Below are 17274 nucleotides of genomic sequence, written 5' to 3'. Positions count from 1 at the left end.
GGGCCACTGACTATAGTCGTGTGAAGAATTATTGGGCGCTGGTGAGGTTCTGCAGGACTGGTGAATTCCCGCAATAGTTCTCCAGCTCGCCCACCGTGACTTCGCAAAGAGCCGCGTAAACGCCAGTAAAATGCCATTAACATCCTTTATGCCGCTTTTCCAGGGTTTTCACAGCTCTTCCTCCGAGCGGGAGAATCCCTGCGGAAATTCAACCCCATTTTCCATGTTTTAAAAAGGGGATCAATCTAACCCTACAAGCCCATTAGCTTAACATGAGTAACTGACACAATGGAAACTATTGTAAGGGATAAGCTAGAGGAGAATCGGTGTAACAATAACTTAATAAGAAACAGCTAGGCTGGGTTTAGAAAGGGGATTTTCAGGATATTACAGGTAAGAAATAAAAGAACAAATAGCACCTTATCACATCCTCAGGATGGCCCAAAGCGATTTACAACCAATGAATTGCTTTTGAAGTGTAGTTCGTTTTGTAATGTAGGGAGATTTTGTTGTGGTTTCTGCTTTTCTGACACTTTGCCTCACAATGAACTTGTGATGAGGGAGGCTGTCACGGACATTGTGGCCTCCATTTTAACCCTCTCGACGGGCGGCAGAGGGTTGAACACTAAAAATGGGGAACACGTCCCCAACCTGCCGTGTACGCGGCCGTTGCCGTTTTCACGGCGGCGGGTTTCGTGTTGCGCGAGTGTCCTGCCCTCGAGAGGCATGAAGGTAAATGCCTTCTACAGCACTCCTTGTGGGCCAGCAAGGGGAGGAGTGCTCTCCCCCCACCACCACCGCCCCCCCCCCCCCGGCCCCTCAAAGAAACCTTCGGCCTCCCCTATGCCGATTGAAGCCTCTCTCTCCACCGCCCCCCTTCCCCAGCCACAATCGCAGCCGACCTCCCATTCCCCCCCTCCCCCCCAAGCACCGGTCTCTTGCTCCCTCCCTCCCGATTTCCGGGGACCACCCCCAAGGGTCCTCGACCGCTGGTTTTCTTGCCCGGCAGACAGCTAGCCAGTCAATCTGGCTGGTTGCCAGGTAGGAAACAGAGGAAGAAAATGTTTTTGAGGTCCTGCTGTTAAATTCGGCAGGACCTGCGCGTCACCCGAGATTTGGGGGGTTTCCTTGTCTGCTCCCCCACACCCTCCCCGCAAATCTCAGGGCTAATGTTGTTGTGTATGTGCCTTTAAGAGAAGAACTGATTCTATACTGCAGTACCGGCAGTGACCACCCCTGTATATAAAGCCATAGCAGGCTTCTGTATTTCAGTCTTGAATTACTCTCTGTTCAGTAAATACCTGTTTTATTGTTCTCCTGCAGTCTGAGTATTATTGATCCTCGGACACTACACTGGCGACAGGCAGGTTTGAACTCACCTGCAGTACTGCATCACCTCATGGGGATCTTTTCCCTGAAGAGAAGCTTCTTGGAGGTCAAAGTCAGAACGGCGGGCGTCGACCGCGGGCAACCGCCCAGGGATCCATCGGAAAGTTGCAGGGGAGGCTGTGGAGAGCTGGGCCTGGCTCCCCAGTCGAGGTGTTCCAGCAAGTCGTGCTGGTAGCAGGTAGTGCGCTGACCCTTACAGACTGCGGCGGGCTCGGGCTCGATCGAGCGGCTCTGCAAAGGGGCCGTGCAGCGTTGTCGGGAGGAAGAGAGAGAGAGAGGGTGGAGCGCACAGGGTGCGGTCGGTGCTCAAGAACAGGGCAGCGTGGAGAGGATAGAACGCGGGGAAGGAAAAGTGATACGCGCCAAAGCCGCGGGTCGCCGCCATTACCCTGTAGAACGCTAGGAGCAGCGTGGCAGCAAGGGGAAGAAGGAAAAGCGCGGGAGGCGCCATTTTATTACATTGGGGAAGAAGGAAAAGCGTGTGAGACGCCATGCTGACCAGATTCTAGAGTCACAGGAACAAGCCAAACCCATACCACGAGCAGGTGCACCTGGTAATCAACCCGAAGTACAGATTGCGTCTACCTCAGAAGCAGTGGTATTGGAAGCTGACGAACCAACCAATGACAATGAGCCAGAATCAACTCCGCCGCAAGAACAGGATACTCGAGAAAGGCGCTATCCAGTCAGGATCAGGAAGCCTCCTCAAAGACTGAACTTATAAATGATTATTTCAGTTGATGTATATAGTACAGAGAAAATTGTAATTGTAATTAGTTATTATTTAGTTGTTAAATGAATGTTATGTACTCTTTATCTAAAAGGGGAGGAATTGTGTATGTGCCTTTAAGAGAAGAACTGATTCTATACTGCAGTACCGGCAGTGACCACACCTGTATATAAAGCCACAGCAGGCTTCTGTATTTCAGTCTTGAATTACTCTCTGTTCAGTAAATACCTGTTTTATTGTTCTCCTGCAGCCTGAGTATTATGGATCCTCGGACACTACAAATGTCTCTATGAGAAGGGAAAGAATGGCAACAGCCAGAAGGGAAGAAGGGACAAAAGAGAAACAAGTAGCAGATAAACATTCAAGAAAGACAGCAAAAGCAGAGCCCGTGGATTCTTTGAAAGGAAGCTGGATCGTTGCTTGGAAAAGAGGAATACTTTAGAGGAATGGGGAGCAAGCAGGAGAGCTGGATTAGACTCAGCAGCTCATGTAGAGTAAAGGACCTGTGCAGTCCTGATGGGCAGAATGGGCTATTTCTGTGCTGTAACATGAGGCTGAAAATAAACAATTAAAAGTTGAGCACAAAAGGTAAGGAAAGAACTGCTGTGGCAACAGGGAAAAAGAAACAGACAAAACCGTTGACATGAGAAGGCAGGAAAAAGGAGGAGATTTAAAATACGTCAAAATGGAAACAGTAAGGGAGGTTTGACCTGAGGTGCCCTTAAGCTAAATGCTTCCCTAGAACGAGGGAGACAGGGTGCGCAAGTGCCCATCACCTGATGCAAACCTTGCCCTTGCGTTTCAGGCCAACTTTCCCCAGAAAAGTAAGTGCCCATTACAGCAGCGCCCTTGTGCAACTAGGAATTTGGTCACAAATCTTTTATATGAGTGACTAACTCTGTATATAGTTTCTCACCCCGCTTTAAGGAAGTCGGCATTTACACGTGGGCAGTCATTCGTAATTTTCTTTCATTTATCTGTGTGGGGAAAATAAATGTATATTTGTTCTCCATATATGGCCTTCCTCACCATGTCAACAGGGCTTTCATTCATATTTCTTGTTCACATAGAAAAATGACTACACGATGAATGAATGGCAGTTTCATTTCTAAAAATGGGAATGAAGACGATTTATACTGAGCTAATGCACATTGTGAGTCCTTTTCCTATAGCCACTTAGCAACACTGGAACAGGAGAAAGCCATTCAGCCCCCTGAGCCTGTTCCACCATTCAGTTAGATCATAGCTGATCTGTACCTCAACTCTATTTACCCATCTTTGCAAAATATTAAAGTTGGAGTTAGACCATTCAGGATTGAAATCCGGCAGCACTTTTTCACACAAAGGGTCATGGAAACTCACAGTTGAGTGACTCACCTCCTGACTCCCCAAAGCCTTTCCACCATCTACAAGGCACAAGTAAGGAGTGTGATGGAATACTCTCCACTTGCCTGGATGAGTGCAGCTCCAACAACACTCAAGAAGCTCGACACCATCCAAGACAAAGCAGCCCGTTTGATTGGCACCCCATCCACCACTTTAAACATTCACTCCCTCCACCACCGGCGCACCGTGGCTGCAGTGTGTACCATCTACAAGATGCACTGCAGCAACTCGCCAAGGCTTCTTCGGCAGCATCTCCCAAACCCACGACCTCTTCCACCTAGAAGGACAAGGGCAGCAGGCACATGGGAACACCACCACCTCCAAGTTCCCCTCCAAGTCACACACCATCCTGACTTGGAAATATATCACCGTTCCTTCATCGTCACTGGGTCAAAATCCTGGAACTCCCTCCCTAACAGCACTGTGGGAGTACCTTCACCTCACCGACTGCAGCAGTTCAAGGCGGCGGCTCACCACCACCTTCTCAAGGCCAATTAGGGATGGATAAATGCTGGCCTTGCCAAGGATACCCACCTCCCATGAATGAATAAATATGAATAAATATTTTTTAAAACTCCACCAAAAGACTGTGCATGCTGGGGGTCAATTGAAATTTTCAAGACTGAGATCGATAGATTTTTGTTACGTGATGGTGTCAAGAGATATGAATCAAAGATGGGCAAATGGAGTGTGGTCCAATCAGTTATGATGTGATTGAATGTTCCTATATGTATTTAAACCCTAGGACCCTCAATTCATCCACACTCTTATGACAGTTAATTTGTTTTGGTGGTGTTGGCTGAGTGACAAACATTGGACAAGATACTGAAAGAACTCCCTTGTCTTCTTTGAATAGTGCCATGGGAGCTAAAGTTAGTCTAGTACAGATAGGTAGCACTGTGCACAGGCAGGATTGAGGTCACTGTGAGGCAGGTGGCAGGAGGCCGAGCAGGGCCAGTCAGCGTGGGGGTGATGTGATCGGTGGGCATGGGTGGCAGGGAGGCAGCTTGGGGATTTTCTGTGGTGGTTAAGGGGGTTGTAGAAGACCCTTAGGGGCTGGTGGGGGCAAGCACAGCAAGGGAAGACGGGTGGACGGAGCCTGCGTGAAAGGCCCCAGACCGTTCTGCACCTTTCCGCATCTAACCGCAGCCTGTGGAGCCCTCGTTTGGGCTGGCACATGTTAGAATATGCATCAAAATGGAAACGAGTGGCTGTCACTCCTAATCATTGATACTTGGCGAGTCTGAACCTTACTCCTTGATGTTCCCTCCCTCCCTGCAGTGAAGGGTCACGGCTACTCTACGGATTTCCCTCCAGTTACACGGCCAAAGCTATGAGCTTGGCATTTTGGATCTTTATGGACATGGAGCAGTCACCAGCCGAATGAGATGTGTCTTTAAATAGAACCTGCACTCCCTGCCCAGATCCAAGCCTTGGTCAAGCCCCTCAGCGCGGAAAGCACTCCCCATGAGGCATTCCCCAATTTGTCACGGTAACACAGGTTAATCTGATTAGCAAGTCTTTGCCCAGGGCTCACAGAGACGCTCTCTCATCTTTGAAAGCTCATCAGCACGGTTGGCAAAAGCGCGTTCCCAGCTCGAAATTCCAGCTCGGATCTGTTTACAAAGCAGGGGAGTCTGGGACTCAGCTTCAAGCTTAAAAAAAGACCAAAATCCCCCAAATCGGACAAGCAACATTGCAAACCAATTAGATAAGAACAAAAGTACGGCTTTCGCAGGAAGGCAAACTCAAACCTTCATTGAAAAGGAAACAAATCGCCTCGGCCTACTTTAATCAGGCTCTCCTTTCACAAGCTTTACAATCCCAATATTGTTTATGCAAAAAAAAAAGCTGAATTCTACTGTCCTCTAATTGGCTCTCACAGCGTTTTTCACCAGGCCCAAGCAGGCAAGTTTAAATTAAAAATGCTTTTTATTACAAGCCTGGAATCTGGAACTTTAATATGGCTTTAATTAGCGCTCAGTGTGGTGTGCAGTTTATTTAGGGACTTCAATAGGAACAAGGAACAGGCCACAGCCATTGCTTCGTGCTACATATTGGGGGCTAGATTCGATAAGCCATCGGCCATTTTCAGTTATAATAGTGTTTACTGGTTCCCTTTCTTAAAGGGGCAGGCTGCCCTGTTTAAAGAAGTATTGCCGTTTGTTGAGGGGAAGCTTTCATAAAGGAAGGTGGGCCGTGACCGGTCATGTGATGGTGTGAACTCCTGGAAAGCTTGTTAATGTTTGACATTTTTTCAGTCATATAAAGCTGGTGATGAATGCAGTAGACAGTGTGGAGTGCAGTGAGGAGCCAGTGAGGAATGCAGTGAGGAGTTAATGAGGAGTGCTAAATGGGTTAGATTCAGAACAGATCTAGCAGCACAAAACTGGGCATCAATGAGACGCTGTGGGCCATCAGCAGCAGCAGAATTGTATTCCACCACAGTCTGTAACTTCATGGCCCGGCATATCCCTCACTCTACCATTACCATCAACCCAGAGGACCAACCCTGGTTCAATAAGGAGTGTAGAAGAGCATGCCAGGAGCAGCACCAGGTGTACCTAATAATGAAGTGCCAACCTGGGGAAGCTGCAACACAGGACTACATGCATGCTAAAAAGCAGAAGCAGCATGCTATAGACAGGGCTAAGCGATCCCACAATCAACGGATCAGATCAAAGCTCTGCAGTCCTGCCACATCCAATCGTGAATGGTGGGGGACCATTAAACAACTAACGGGAGGAGGAGGCTCCATGAATATCCTCATCCTCAGTGATAGGGAAGCCCAGCACATGAATGCAAAAGACAAGGCTGAAGCGTTTGCAACCATCTTCAACCCGAAGTGCCGAGTGGATGATCAATATCGGCCCCATCCTGAGGTCTCCACCATCACAGAAGCCAGACTTCAGCCAATTCGATTCACTCCACGTGATATCAAGAAATGGCTGAGCACACTGGATACAGCAAAGGCTACGGGCCCCGACAACATCCCGACTGTGGTGCTGAAGACTTGTGCTCCAGAACTAGCCGCATCTCTAGCCAAGCTGTTCCAGTACAGCTACTACACTGGCATCTAACCGACAATGTGGAAAACTGCCCAGGTATGTCCTGTCCACAAAAAGCAGGACAAATCCAATCTGGCCACTTACCGCCCCATCAGCCTACTCTCAATCATCAGCAAAGTGATGTAAGGTGTCGTTGACAGTGCTATCAAGCGACATGTACTCACCAATAACCTGCTCACTGATTCAACTGATAATTGGAATGGAGAAACAAGAATACTTTGATGTAAAGTAATCTTGAAATGATACAATAAATGCTGCCTGAGGAGCCAATATTACATTGGAGCTCTGAGTAATTGATTCAAGTCAGCAAACAAACAATGCCTGGAATAATAAAAGCAAGAGTCAAGATTTGCAGAATTTAGGTGGCACACTGCCGATCCCACAGTTGATGCACTGGCTGGTGTGGTACTGTGTCACACAGAGCAGGATAGACTCAGCTGTGATCCCTGGCCTGTGCTGAGTTAGCTGATCGCAGCTTGAGCGGCAGTAGAAGCTTCACAATTGGCCGCAGTATCCCCGAGTCAGCAGGCCAATTGACCATGGGAGACATCGAGCTTGAGTCAGGAGGCCATTCCACTGCTGAGAGCCTCACAGAGGAACTTGATCCTGTCCTCACGCCACGTCCAGGAGGGTCACTGGGTGGCGATCAGGGGAGGGAGTCCTGCCTGATTACCTGCTCAATCTCTGTAGCCCAGGAACACTGAGGCTAGTGGTAGACTTCCCATTGCTCAGGTTGAGATCAGCTAGCGCTTTACAGAACAGCGATCAAACGGGAACTTTCCTGCTCTAACACACCATAGAAATATAGAAACATAGAAGACAGGAGCAGGAGTAGGCCATTCGGCCCCTCGAGCCTGCTCCGCCATTCAATGCGATCATGGCTGATCATCCAAATTCAGTACCCAGTCCCTGCTTTCTCCCCATATCCCTTGATCCCTTTAGCCTTAAGAAATATATCCAACTCCTTCTTGAATATATTTAATGTATTGGCCTCTACTGCCTTCTGGCTCACCACTCTCTGGGTGAAGAAATTCCTCCTCATTTCTGCCTTAAATGGCCTACCCCTTATCCTTAGACTGTGACCCCTGGTTCTGGACTCCCCGACCATCGGGAACATCCTTCCTGCATCTAGTCTGTCCAGTCCTGTCAGAATTTTATAAGTTTCAATGAGATCCCCTCTCATTCTTCTAAACTCCAGCGAGTACAAGCCCAATCGACCCAATCTCTCCTCATACGTCATTCCTGCCATCCCAGCTATCAGCCTGGTGAATCTTCGCTGCACTCTCTCCGTGGCAAGAACATCCTTCCTCAGATAAGGCGACCAAAACTGCACACAATACTCAAGATGTGGTCTCACCAAGCTGACTTGAATCAATGCACTTAGCACCTGAGCTCTCCAGCACGCTAATTAAATGTTCCTAAACTTCGCTCACCACCTCCTGCTTTCCAAAGCTCCATTTCACTTTTGCCTTTTCTTCATGTACAAATTCTAAACGTTCCATGACATTAAATCCCCTCCACGGCTGATCGGCTGTGAGGTGAGCAGGGAGTTCATTCTCAGTTAAAGCTCTGTGCACGCACGGGCCCTCAGCTTGTCACTACCAGCAAGAGCAGCCAAGGCCGAAACTATTGTTTTTGTTCATTCTCGGGGTGTGGGCGTCTTGCCCGTCCCTAGCTGCCCTTGAGCAGGTGGTGGTGAGCCGCCTTCTTGAACCGCTGCAGTCCGTGTGGCGAAGGTGCTCCCACAGTGCTGTTAGGGAGGGAGTTCCAGGAATCTGACCCAGTGACGATGAAGGATCGCTGCCAAGGCTCCATTTGTTGCCCATCCCCCGTTGGCCTCAGAACCTGGTGACAGGCCTTCTTGAAGCGATTGTTTTTACAACTGATGGGCTTCCTAGGCCACTTCAGGGGGCATTCAGAATCAATCGCGTGATGTGGAGCTGGGGCCAGGTGTAAGCCAGACTGGGCAGGTTTCCTTCCCTGAAAGAAGGATATTAGTGAACTAGTTGGTTCCGACAGTCTAGCAGTTTTCATTGTCATTTTTAAAATTTGCCAACTCCCTCCTTTAACGAGGAGCTGGCTAGGTTTCTGTTTGGGAATTGGGAGTTGCTGGTCGGAGTTGAACCCGGTTGTAGTGACAGTTTTGAACAATATCACCAATCGCTCCACCATTGATCACTAGCCCTTTCACATTGAGGGTAAACAGTAAACCCAAGGATAAGTGGCGTTTACTTTCATTTATGGGGTGGGTACTGCCTGAGCTGAAAAAATCCAGGCAACACAAAGATGTGTGTGCTGCTGTGGCTGGGGAGGACAGAGGTTGTCTTGTCCTTTCACTGTAGAGCTGGTGGACTGAATGTCACCTACTTAATTCATAGCGGTGTCTCAAAATCACAGCGACTTGTGTCTATTATAGTATAAAATATATCTGATGACAGGTCTTGGACAGGTCTGTTTCTGCCTCCACGATTGCTGCCTGACCGGCTGAACTGTTTCCAGCATTTTCTGTCTTTATTTCAGATTTCCAGCATCCGCAATATTTTGCTTTTGTGTTTATGCAATTGCTCTAAGGTACAGTAAACTCTTTCGTATCCGGCACCGACGGGACCGGGATGGTTGATTGAAAATTCTGTATAACGGAGAGGTATATCTACCGAGGCTATTTTTAACAAACAAGCTCACATTTCAATCTCTACCTGACTCACCAACAGCCAGTCACCTTTTTCTTCTGGGTAAGTCCCTATGAAGTATTTATTATTCCCTACCAACTATATATTATTCCCTATGCAACTGAAGATTTCCGACCTATCACCTGACAGCCATGAATCCATCGGGTGGTTAACTCGCATGTGTGAAGCTCCAAATGGAGAAAATTCAGCTCTTTCTCCCCGACAGGGATTGAGTGCATAATCTGACTGTCCTTGATGTTAACTTCTCTCAGCAACAAGTGCTCCATTTCCCGGCACTGTCATTTGTTACAATGATGAGCAAAGAGAAGCAGCAAAAAACAAACCCCATAAGTGATTTCAGAAAATCAATTTCACATCAAATCGACAACAGAACCTGGGACTTCCCTAGTCTATATGGCACAGTAACATACTGAAAAATGAACTCATCCATTGAGTCTCTGGGAAACACATACAGGAAACTTTCGATTTACCGGCACCTAAATAACCGTAAATCTCGGTTAACCGGCAAAATTCAGGAGTAGGTTTTACTTCATATTGTACTTGCCTTCCTCAATCTGTTGCTGTGCAAGGGTGTGGCTGCAGCTGTTGCTAAGCTACAGAGACGCTTGAAACTTGAGGCCATTGTTCTACAGTTGTTGCTAAGCAACAGGGTTTGTTGCTTTATACGGAGCTGTCAGCTCTCTCTATCTTTTACTATAGCGCTCGGTTATCCGGAATTTTTGATGAACCAGCACCACGTCAGTCCCGTCCGTGACGGAGAATTTTTTTTTCTTGTATTCAATTCTAAGTAGCTGCCACTCTCAATATTCTGAAGCAAACAGAAACTAAGGCTCGGCAACATTTCCGGTTATTGAGGTGTTGTTTTCTGAGTATCAATTTTGCCGGTTATTAGAGAATTCTGGATGATTAAGTGCCATTTAAACAAGAGTTTACTGCAGCAAGGGGTCCCTAAGCCCTTCACAGGAGCAAAATCAGAAAATTGATGCCAAGCCAAAAGGAGCCAGAAACATAAAAAGATATATATAATCATGTCATATACAAGGTAACTGGTGAAACGGGGCAAGTCACAGTAAATCGCACTCACTCTGTACATCCTTACATGCTTGTCTGCATTGCCAGTCAGTAAGAGGCAAGGTTTCCTAGGAGACTTCTAAATTGGTTCTTTCTCCAGTTGATTACACTGCTGTAGATTGGGGGTTACCATCATTTGGAGGGTGGGGTTAAGCATGTCCCACTGATGTGGAGCTGGAGCTCTGTAGGGAGTGTTCGCGATCAGCTGGCGTACAGGTGCCGCTGTGACGGCTATTTGTGCAGACCATGTTTCTGTGGGCACTTATTTGGTCTCCCAGACAGTACTGAACCCAGCTTCAAGCTGCACCGAATCCTGTTTAACTCCAGGATTCACGATGAGCGTTGCCACTGGGTGGAAGAACTAACAGAAAATACCCCTCTGGTGAATCCTCCGCCTCAAATAAGTTAACACAGGCCTCAAATCCACTGAAATGCAAGTCTTCACAGTAAAGGCTTGCTGACTTAACCTACATGCAGGCTAATTTGCTTCAACACAGTATGCCTGACTCCAGGTGTCCCAAAGCGTTTTGCAACCAATGGAGTACCATTGAAGTGTAGTCACTGTTGTAATGTAAGAAACGCGGCAGACAATTTGAGCAGAGCAAAATCCTACAAACAGAAGTGAGAGAAATGACCAGATAATCTGTTTTAGTGATGTTGGTTGAGGGATAAATATTGGCCAGGGCACCGGGGAGGACTTCCCTGCTCTCCTTCGAAATAGTGCCAGGGAATCTTTTACCCGAGAGGGTAGACGGGGCCTTTTTTTAATGTCTCAGCCAAAAGACGGATATTTAAGGATATTTGAGGGAATGTACTGGAATATACCGGTTTGATATATATACTTATGCAATAGACGACTGCAAGCAATAGTTAAAACAGACTGGCGGTGAAAGAGGCAGTGAATGAAAGAAGGGGAAAAAAAGAGACAAAGATGTGAAAAGTGAGAGGGAAGAAAAGAGAAAAACAAAGGAATTGTGGGACACAGTAAGAGAGGATGTGGGGCCTGTACAGGCAGTCTCACCGAGGGCTGGCACAGACCCAGCTTGTTAGAGATAATGTAGTTGGAACTTCGACAAGACCAAAACAGGCTAAACCCATACATTCTGAATATAATACCTGCCAAAATTCAACACTTTCAACTTATCATTTGTCAGACTTGCTCATCCTGCTTCTCTTTGTTCAGTCAATAAGATAAAAGGATAATCTTTATTGTCACATCCATTTTGGTTTGCTGAATTTCATTTGCATTCAATGACATGTGTAGAGCATAATTTCCTGTTTCTTTACACCTGCCTCTATTGTTTCGCTCTCGTTGAGCTCCATTTTCCTCTTTTAGACAGGAGAGTCCAAATCATGACTAAATCCTTCTCTCCTTCAAGGGCCTGGCAACCCCATGCCACCTTGCTCCACTAATGAGGACTGGCAACACTCCACCAGGCAATGGTATACCATCATCCCCCACTAGGGGACCTATCAATACCAGGCAATGTTATACCATCATCCTCCACTAGGGGACCTATCAATACCAGGCTATGGTATACCATCATCCCCCACTAGGGGACCTATCAATACCAGGCAATGTTATACCATCATCCCCCACTAGGGGACCTATCACTACCAGGCTATGGTATACCATCATCCCCCACTAGGGGACCTAACAATATCAGGCTATGGTATACCATCATCCCCCACTAGGGGACCTATCAATACCAGGCAATGGTATACCATCATCCCCCACTAGGGGACCTATCAATACCAGGCAATGGTATACCATCATCCTCCACTAGGGGACCTATCAATACCAGGCTATGGTATACCATCATCCCCCACTAGGGGACCTGTCAATACCAGGCAATGGTATACCATCATCCCCCACTAGAGGACCTATCAATACTAGGCAATGGTATACCATCATCCTCCACTAGGGGACCTATCAATACTAGGCAATGGTATACCATCATCCTCCACTAGGGGACCTATCAATACCAGGCAATGGTATACCATCATCCCCCACTAGGGGACCTATCAATACCAGGCAATGGTATACCATCATCCCCCACTAGGGGACCTATCAATACCAGGCTATGGTATACCATCATCCCCCACTAGGGGACCTATCAATACCAGGCTATGGTATACCATCATCCCCCACTAGGGGACCTATCAATACCAGGCTATGCCATACTACCTTTCCCCACCAGGGGACTGGCAAGACCAGGTTATGCCATTCTGTCTCCCTCCACTGAGAAGAGGAGGGCATGTTCCTACCATTGGCTCCTCTAGCCTCGCTGTTTATGCCATTTTGAGACTGACCGCAGATTCGGTACAACAAGGCCGCCAACACCCTCCCACTGTTGTAAGGGGTAAAGTGAGAATGTACAGGAAGCCTACCTTCTAGTTGCAACTGTTGGAGAGGCCAAGAGTAGAATGACTTTGGGAAATGGCCCATCAACAGGTTAATGATTTCTTTTTAAATATCAGGTTGAAAAGTGTAGAAGAGCAGGCAAGGTGACACAAGAGGTAGTGATCAGGTGACACCAAACTAGGATTTTAAAGCCTGAAGATTGTAGGAGGAGATTGTAGTCTTGATTTCAATATAATGGTTAGGATTCCAGTAACTCATTCAAATATACATTTTTTGGGATTATGGCCCTCAAGTTTAGTGGTATCAGTTCTATGGATAGAATACAGGTTTCAACATGAGAACAACAACAACAACTTGTATTTATATAGCGCCTTTAATGTAGTAAAACATTCCAAGATGTTGCACAGGAGTATTAGAAGACAAAAATGTTGACACCGAGCCACATAAGGAGAAATTAGGACAGGTGACCAAAAGCTTGGTCAAAGAGGTAGTTTAAAAAAAATTCATTTATGGGATCTGGGCATCACTGGCAAAGCCAGCATTTATTGCCCATCCCTAGTTGCCCTTGAGAAGGTGGTGGTGAGCCGCCTTCTTGAACCGCTGCAGTCCGTGTGGTGAAGGTGCTCCCACAGTGCTGTTAGGTAGGGAGTTCCAGGATTTTGATCCAGCGATGATGAAGTAGCGTCTTAAAGGAGGAAAGAGGTAGCGAGGTGGAGAGGTTTAGGCAGGGAATTCCAGAGCTTATGGCCTAGGCAACAGAAGATCCTCTCTTTGAGAACATAAGAAAAGATTTGGCTCAACAAGCCTTCTCCCTTCATGGTCCATGTGCTATCTGCTCTGCCATGGGACTCCACCCAACCTAAGGTCTTCTGGGGGAAAGATCTGCAAAAATTCACCCTCACCTCCAAAGATATTTGAGAAAAACTCTGAATATCATTCTAACCTTACACCCAACATTATTCATCCTTGACCAGTTCCCTTCCTTGTCCTAACAGTCCCATAATCCCAGCAACCTACTTGTAACATTGAGTATTATCGCTCCCTGTACTGACACTGATAGTCCTCTATCCCAATCCTGCCCGGATTCTTATTCAGCTCCTTTTTGAACCAATAAATCAACTCAGGGTCTATTGCTTTTGCTGCGAATTGCTCAGCAGTCTTTAGTCAGCTGTGGCTCAGTCCGTGATAGCACTCACACCTCTGACTAAGAAGATTGTGGGTTCAAATCCCACTCCTGAGACTTGAGCACAAAATCTAGGCTGACACTTCAGTGCAGTACTGAGGGAGAGCTGCGCAGTTGGTGGTGCCGTCTTTTGGATGAGATGTTAAACCTAGACACTGTCTGCCTTCTCAGGTGGACATGAAAGATCCCATGAGATTATTTTGAAGAAGAGCAGGGGAGTCCTCACCGGTGTCCTATGAGGTTATTCACTTTGGTGGGAAGAATAGAAAAGCAGAATATTTTTTAAATGATGAGAAACTATTAAATGTTGGTGTTCAGAGAGATTTAGGTGTCCTCGTACAGGAAACACAGAGAGTTAGCACGATAGCAAAATACTGCGGCTGCTGGAAGTCCGAAATAACAACAGAAAATGCTGGAAAAACTCAGCAGGCCAGGCAACATCCGTGGAGAGAGAAATCGAGTCAACGTTTCAGGTCGAAACCCTTCGTCAGGACTGAAAAAACACAGGAAATGAAACAGATTAAAAGGCCAGTTTGGGGGCTGGGAAATGGAGGTGAAAGAACAAAAGAGAAGTGGACAGACATTAAGAGGTATTCAAAACCAGACGAGATGGTGATAGGACTAGTGGAGACAAAAGACGGCTCTAGATTAGGTGTGAAATGTTCTGGCAGAATGGGAGACAGCTGCCATGTGGGAGAGAGAAAAAAGGGGGAAGGGCACAAAACAAAGGAGTGGATAAAAAATATATAAAAATTGTTGTGTATGTAATATGTGTGCTACTTTGAACCTATGGACAGGACTGCACTACTTGTTGGGCGTAGTGATACGCAGTACCACTCCTGGCCATAGGGGTATAAATAGTACTGTGGGTACTGATCCCCCTCAGTTCCCGCCTGTGGGCATGAAGTAAAGACCTATGTATAGTCCCTACCTCCAACCAGTAAAGACCTGTTTGAGTTATACGTTTAAGTCTTTGTGTTAATTGTTCAATACAATACACATACTTAACACTGGCGACGAGTCAGGTTCTTACCCTGCGGCAGTTATTCCACGGCGGCTTCGTCCACAGACAGGACGTTGAAGAGAGGTTTCAAATCTCACCACCCCACTGGAAGCGACAGGCATTAGGACCCTGAAGCCTCCATCAGCGACTGAAAACGGGAGGACAGAAGACATCCTGCAGCTTTTTCAACCTCGGTGGTGGGTAAGCCAAGCAGCGTTGGCTGCAAAGACAGGGCTGGGGGAAGTCGGAGGTAGAAGGGCGATCGATCGAAATCCCTGATAAGGGCCGCACTCGGGCTGAAAGGCGCAGCGTCGGCAGACACTGAAGGCGCGAGAGCCGCGGTGAAAAGCGCGGGCCATCGATCGCGGCGGAGATAAGGGCCGCACTCGGGGCTGAAGGGAGACGGCGTCGGGGGACGGGTGAAGACCGCCAAGCGCGGGAAAACCGCCATTTTGTGGGCGGAGGACGACGGCAAGAGCGGGAAGCCGCCATCTTGGATAGCAGTAAAAAAAAAAAAAATCTGAGAAATTGCAAATCTGATAAAGTACTACAATGCCTAAACACGGGAATATTAGCAACTTTGATAGTGACATCGAAGATTGGGCCATATATGTTGAACGAGTTAAAAATCATTGTAAGGCCAATAAAATTCGTGAGGCTGATAAAGCACTAACATTATTAAATTTAATGGGTGCGAAGACATACGGGCAATTGAAACACCTGTTATCACCAGATGAACCGGCGGATAAGACGTTCAATGAGATTGTTACTGTCCTGAAAGATCATCTAAACCCCACGCCGCTGATGCTAGCGGAACGATTTAAATTTTATGACAGAAGGCAGCTACAGCATGAAAGCAATGCTGATTATTTGCTGGAATTGCGTAAATTAGCGAAATATTGCCAGTTTGGAACGGGACTGACAGAGGCACTTCGAGACAAATTTGTGTGTGGTTTATTTAAACAGGATACACAAAAGCGACTGCTCGAGGAGAATGAGCTGACGCTTGAGAAGGCGGTCACTATGGCAGCAGCACACGAAGCCGCAGCGAGAGGCACGGCAGTAATGCAGCTACGGTCACCGGAGCTCAGTGCACACAAATTGGGTGTGAGTTCTGGCAAATGTTATCGTTGTGGAAAGACAACGCATGATCAGAACCAGTGTTGGTTTAAAAACCAAGAATGTAGAACTTGTGGTAGGCTTGGACATATAGCTAGAGTATGCAGGTCAGGGAAGAAGACCAGCAACAAGAAGTCACCGCAAGGAAAATACGCAAAGGTACACAAGGTGACCGAACAGGAGTCCGATTCAGATGCTAGCAGTAATGAACTGGCTAGCTTAAGAGTACTCAACGCTGGTAAGGGTGCAGACCTCCAGACAATTTGGGTCACTCTTCAGATAGAAGGAGTCCAAGTAAAACTGGAATTGGACACTGGATCGGCATTGACGGTCATAAATAAGAAAGATTACGGAAAGTTATTCCAACATATTCCCCTACAGGATACGGGGATTATATTGAAAACATACACGGGGCAAAGAGTGTACCCCATCGGGAAAATAGAGGTTGCAGTGGTCCACAAGGGCGAAGACAGTCAAATAATGGACTTATATGTGATATCTGAAGGAGGTTCTCCACTACTAGGACGGGAGTGGATTAGGAAAATGAATATGGACTGGCATTTCCTACAAACAATAACGAGTGAGAACTCGGTGAAGATAGTCGGCCCAGACTCTGGAACGGATGATGGTAAGCCCAACTCAGGTGCAAAAGACAAAGTTTCAGCACAGAATTCCACTGAGCAACAACAACATAGTTTAACTGTGGATTCTGAGTCTGGCAAGTCTACTGATGTGCCCATTTCTGAGGGACACCGGGCTCGAACTCAACTCCATTTCAAACTACAACAGCAATTAGAACAAATGCTTCGCCGTTGTGAGCAAGAGTTGAATGCAACGAAAGAGTTCTTTGATATAGAGTTGGAGAATCTGGAAAGACAACAGAAGCAGCTGATGGAGAAAATGGAGCAGGAGCACACAAAACGTCTGATGTCAGAGGAGTTAACGGTCAGCCAACTCCTGCATATGCTGAAGGACAGGACTCTGAAATGGGAAAAACTTGAACACGAACTTCAATATTCAAACGAAAGGGGTTCGGAGCTCTCAAAGGTTATTGGAAGAGCTGAGGTGGCAACACAGACTGAGATGACTGCAACAGAGCAGCCCTTGGATGCCAAAAGTACGCTGACTCACGTCAACGTAGAACAACAGACCGCTGAAACAGCTGCTCCGGTAGAGGGATTGAATAGTCCGATCAATCAATCTCCAAAAGAAGTTGAAGTAGTAAAATCTCAAATGAGGTCATTAGTAAACGACTTGCTGAAAGCCCAGA

General features: G+C 47.0%; 1 long non-coding RNA gene across 1 annotated transcript in view; it reads left to right on the top strand.

The window, feature by feature from the left end:
- The window catches only part of LOC147100430 (uncharacterized), a 196545-nt gene that overhangs the window by 139991 nt on the left and 39280 nt on the right, over positions 1–17274 (top strand). The window contains exon 2 of the long non-coding RNA XR_015073734.1: positions 2370–2707. This is a non-coding gene — a long non-coding RNA (uncharacterized LOC147100430). The remainder of the gene's footprint in view (positions 1–2369; positions 2708–17274) is intronic.

Source organism: Somniosus microcephalus, chromosome 26 (genome assembly GCF_052327205.1).
Source record: "Somniosus microcephalus isolate GS21.2 chromosome 26, FLI_Smic_1.0, whole genome shotgun sequence".
In the NCBI taxonomy this organism is placed as follows: domain Eukaryota; kingdom Metazoa; phylum Chordata; class Chondrichthyes; order Squaliformes; family Somniosidae; genus Somniosus; species Somniosus microcephalus.
Note: the sequence above shows the minus strand (reverse complement) of the source record. Positions and strands in the feature narration are given on the sequence as shown.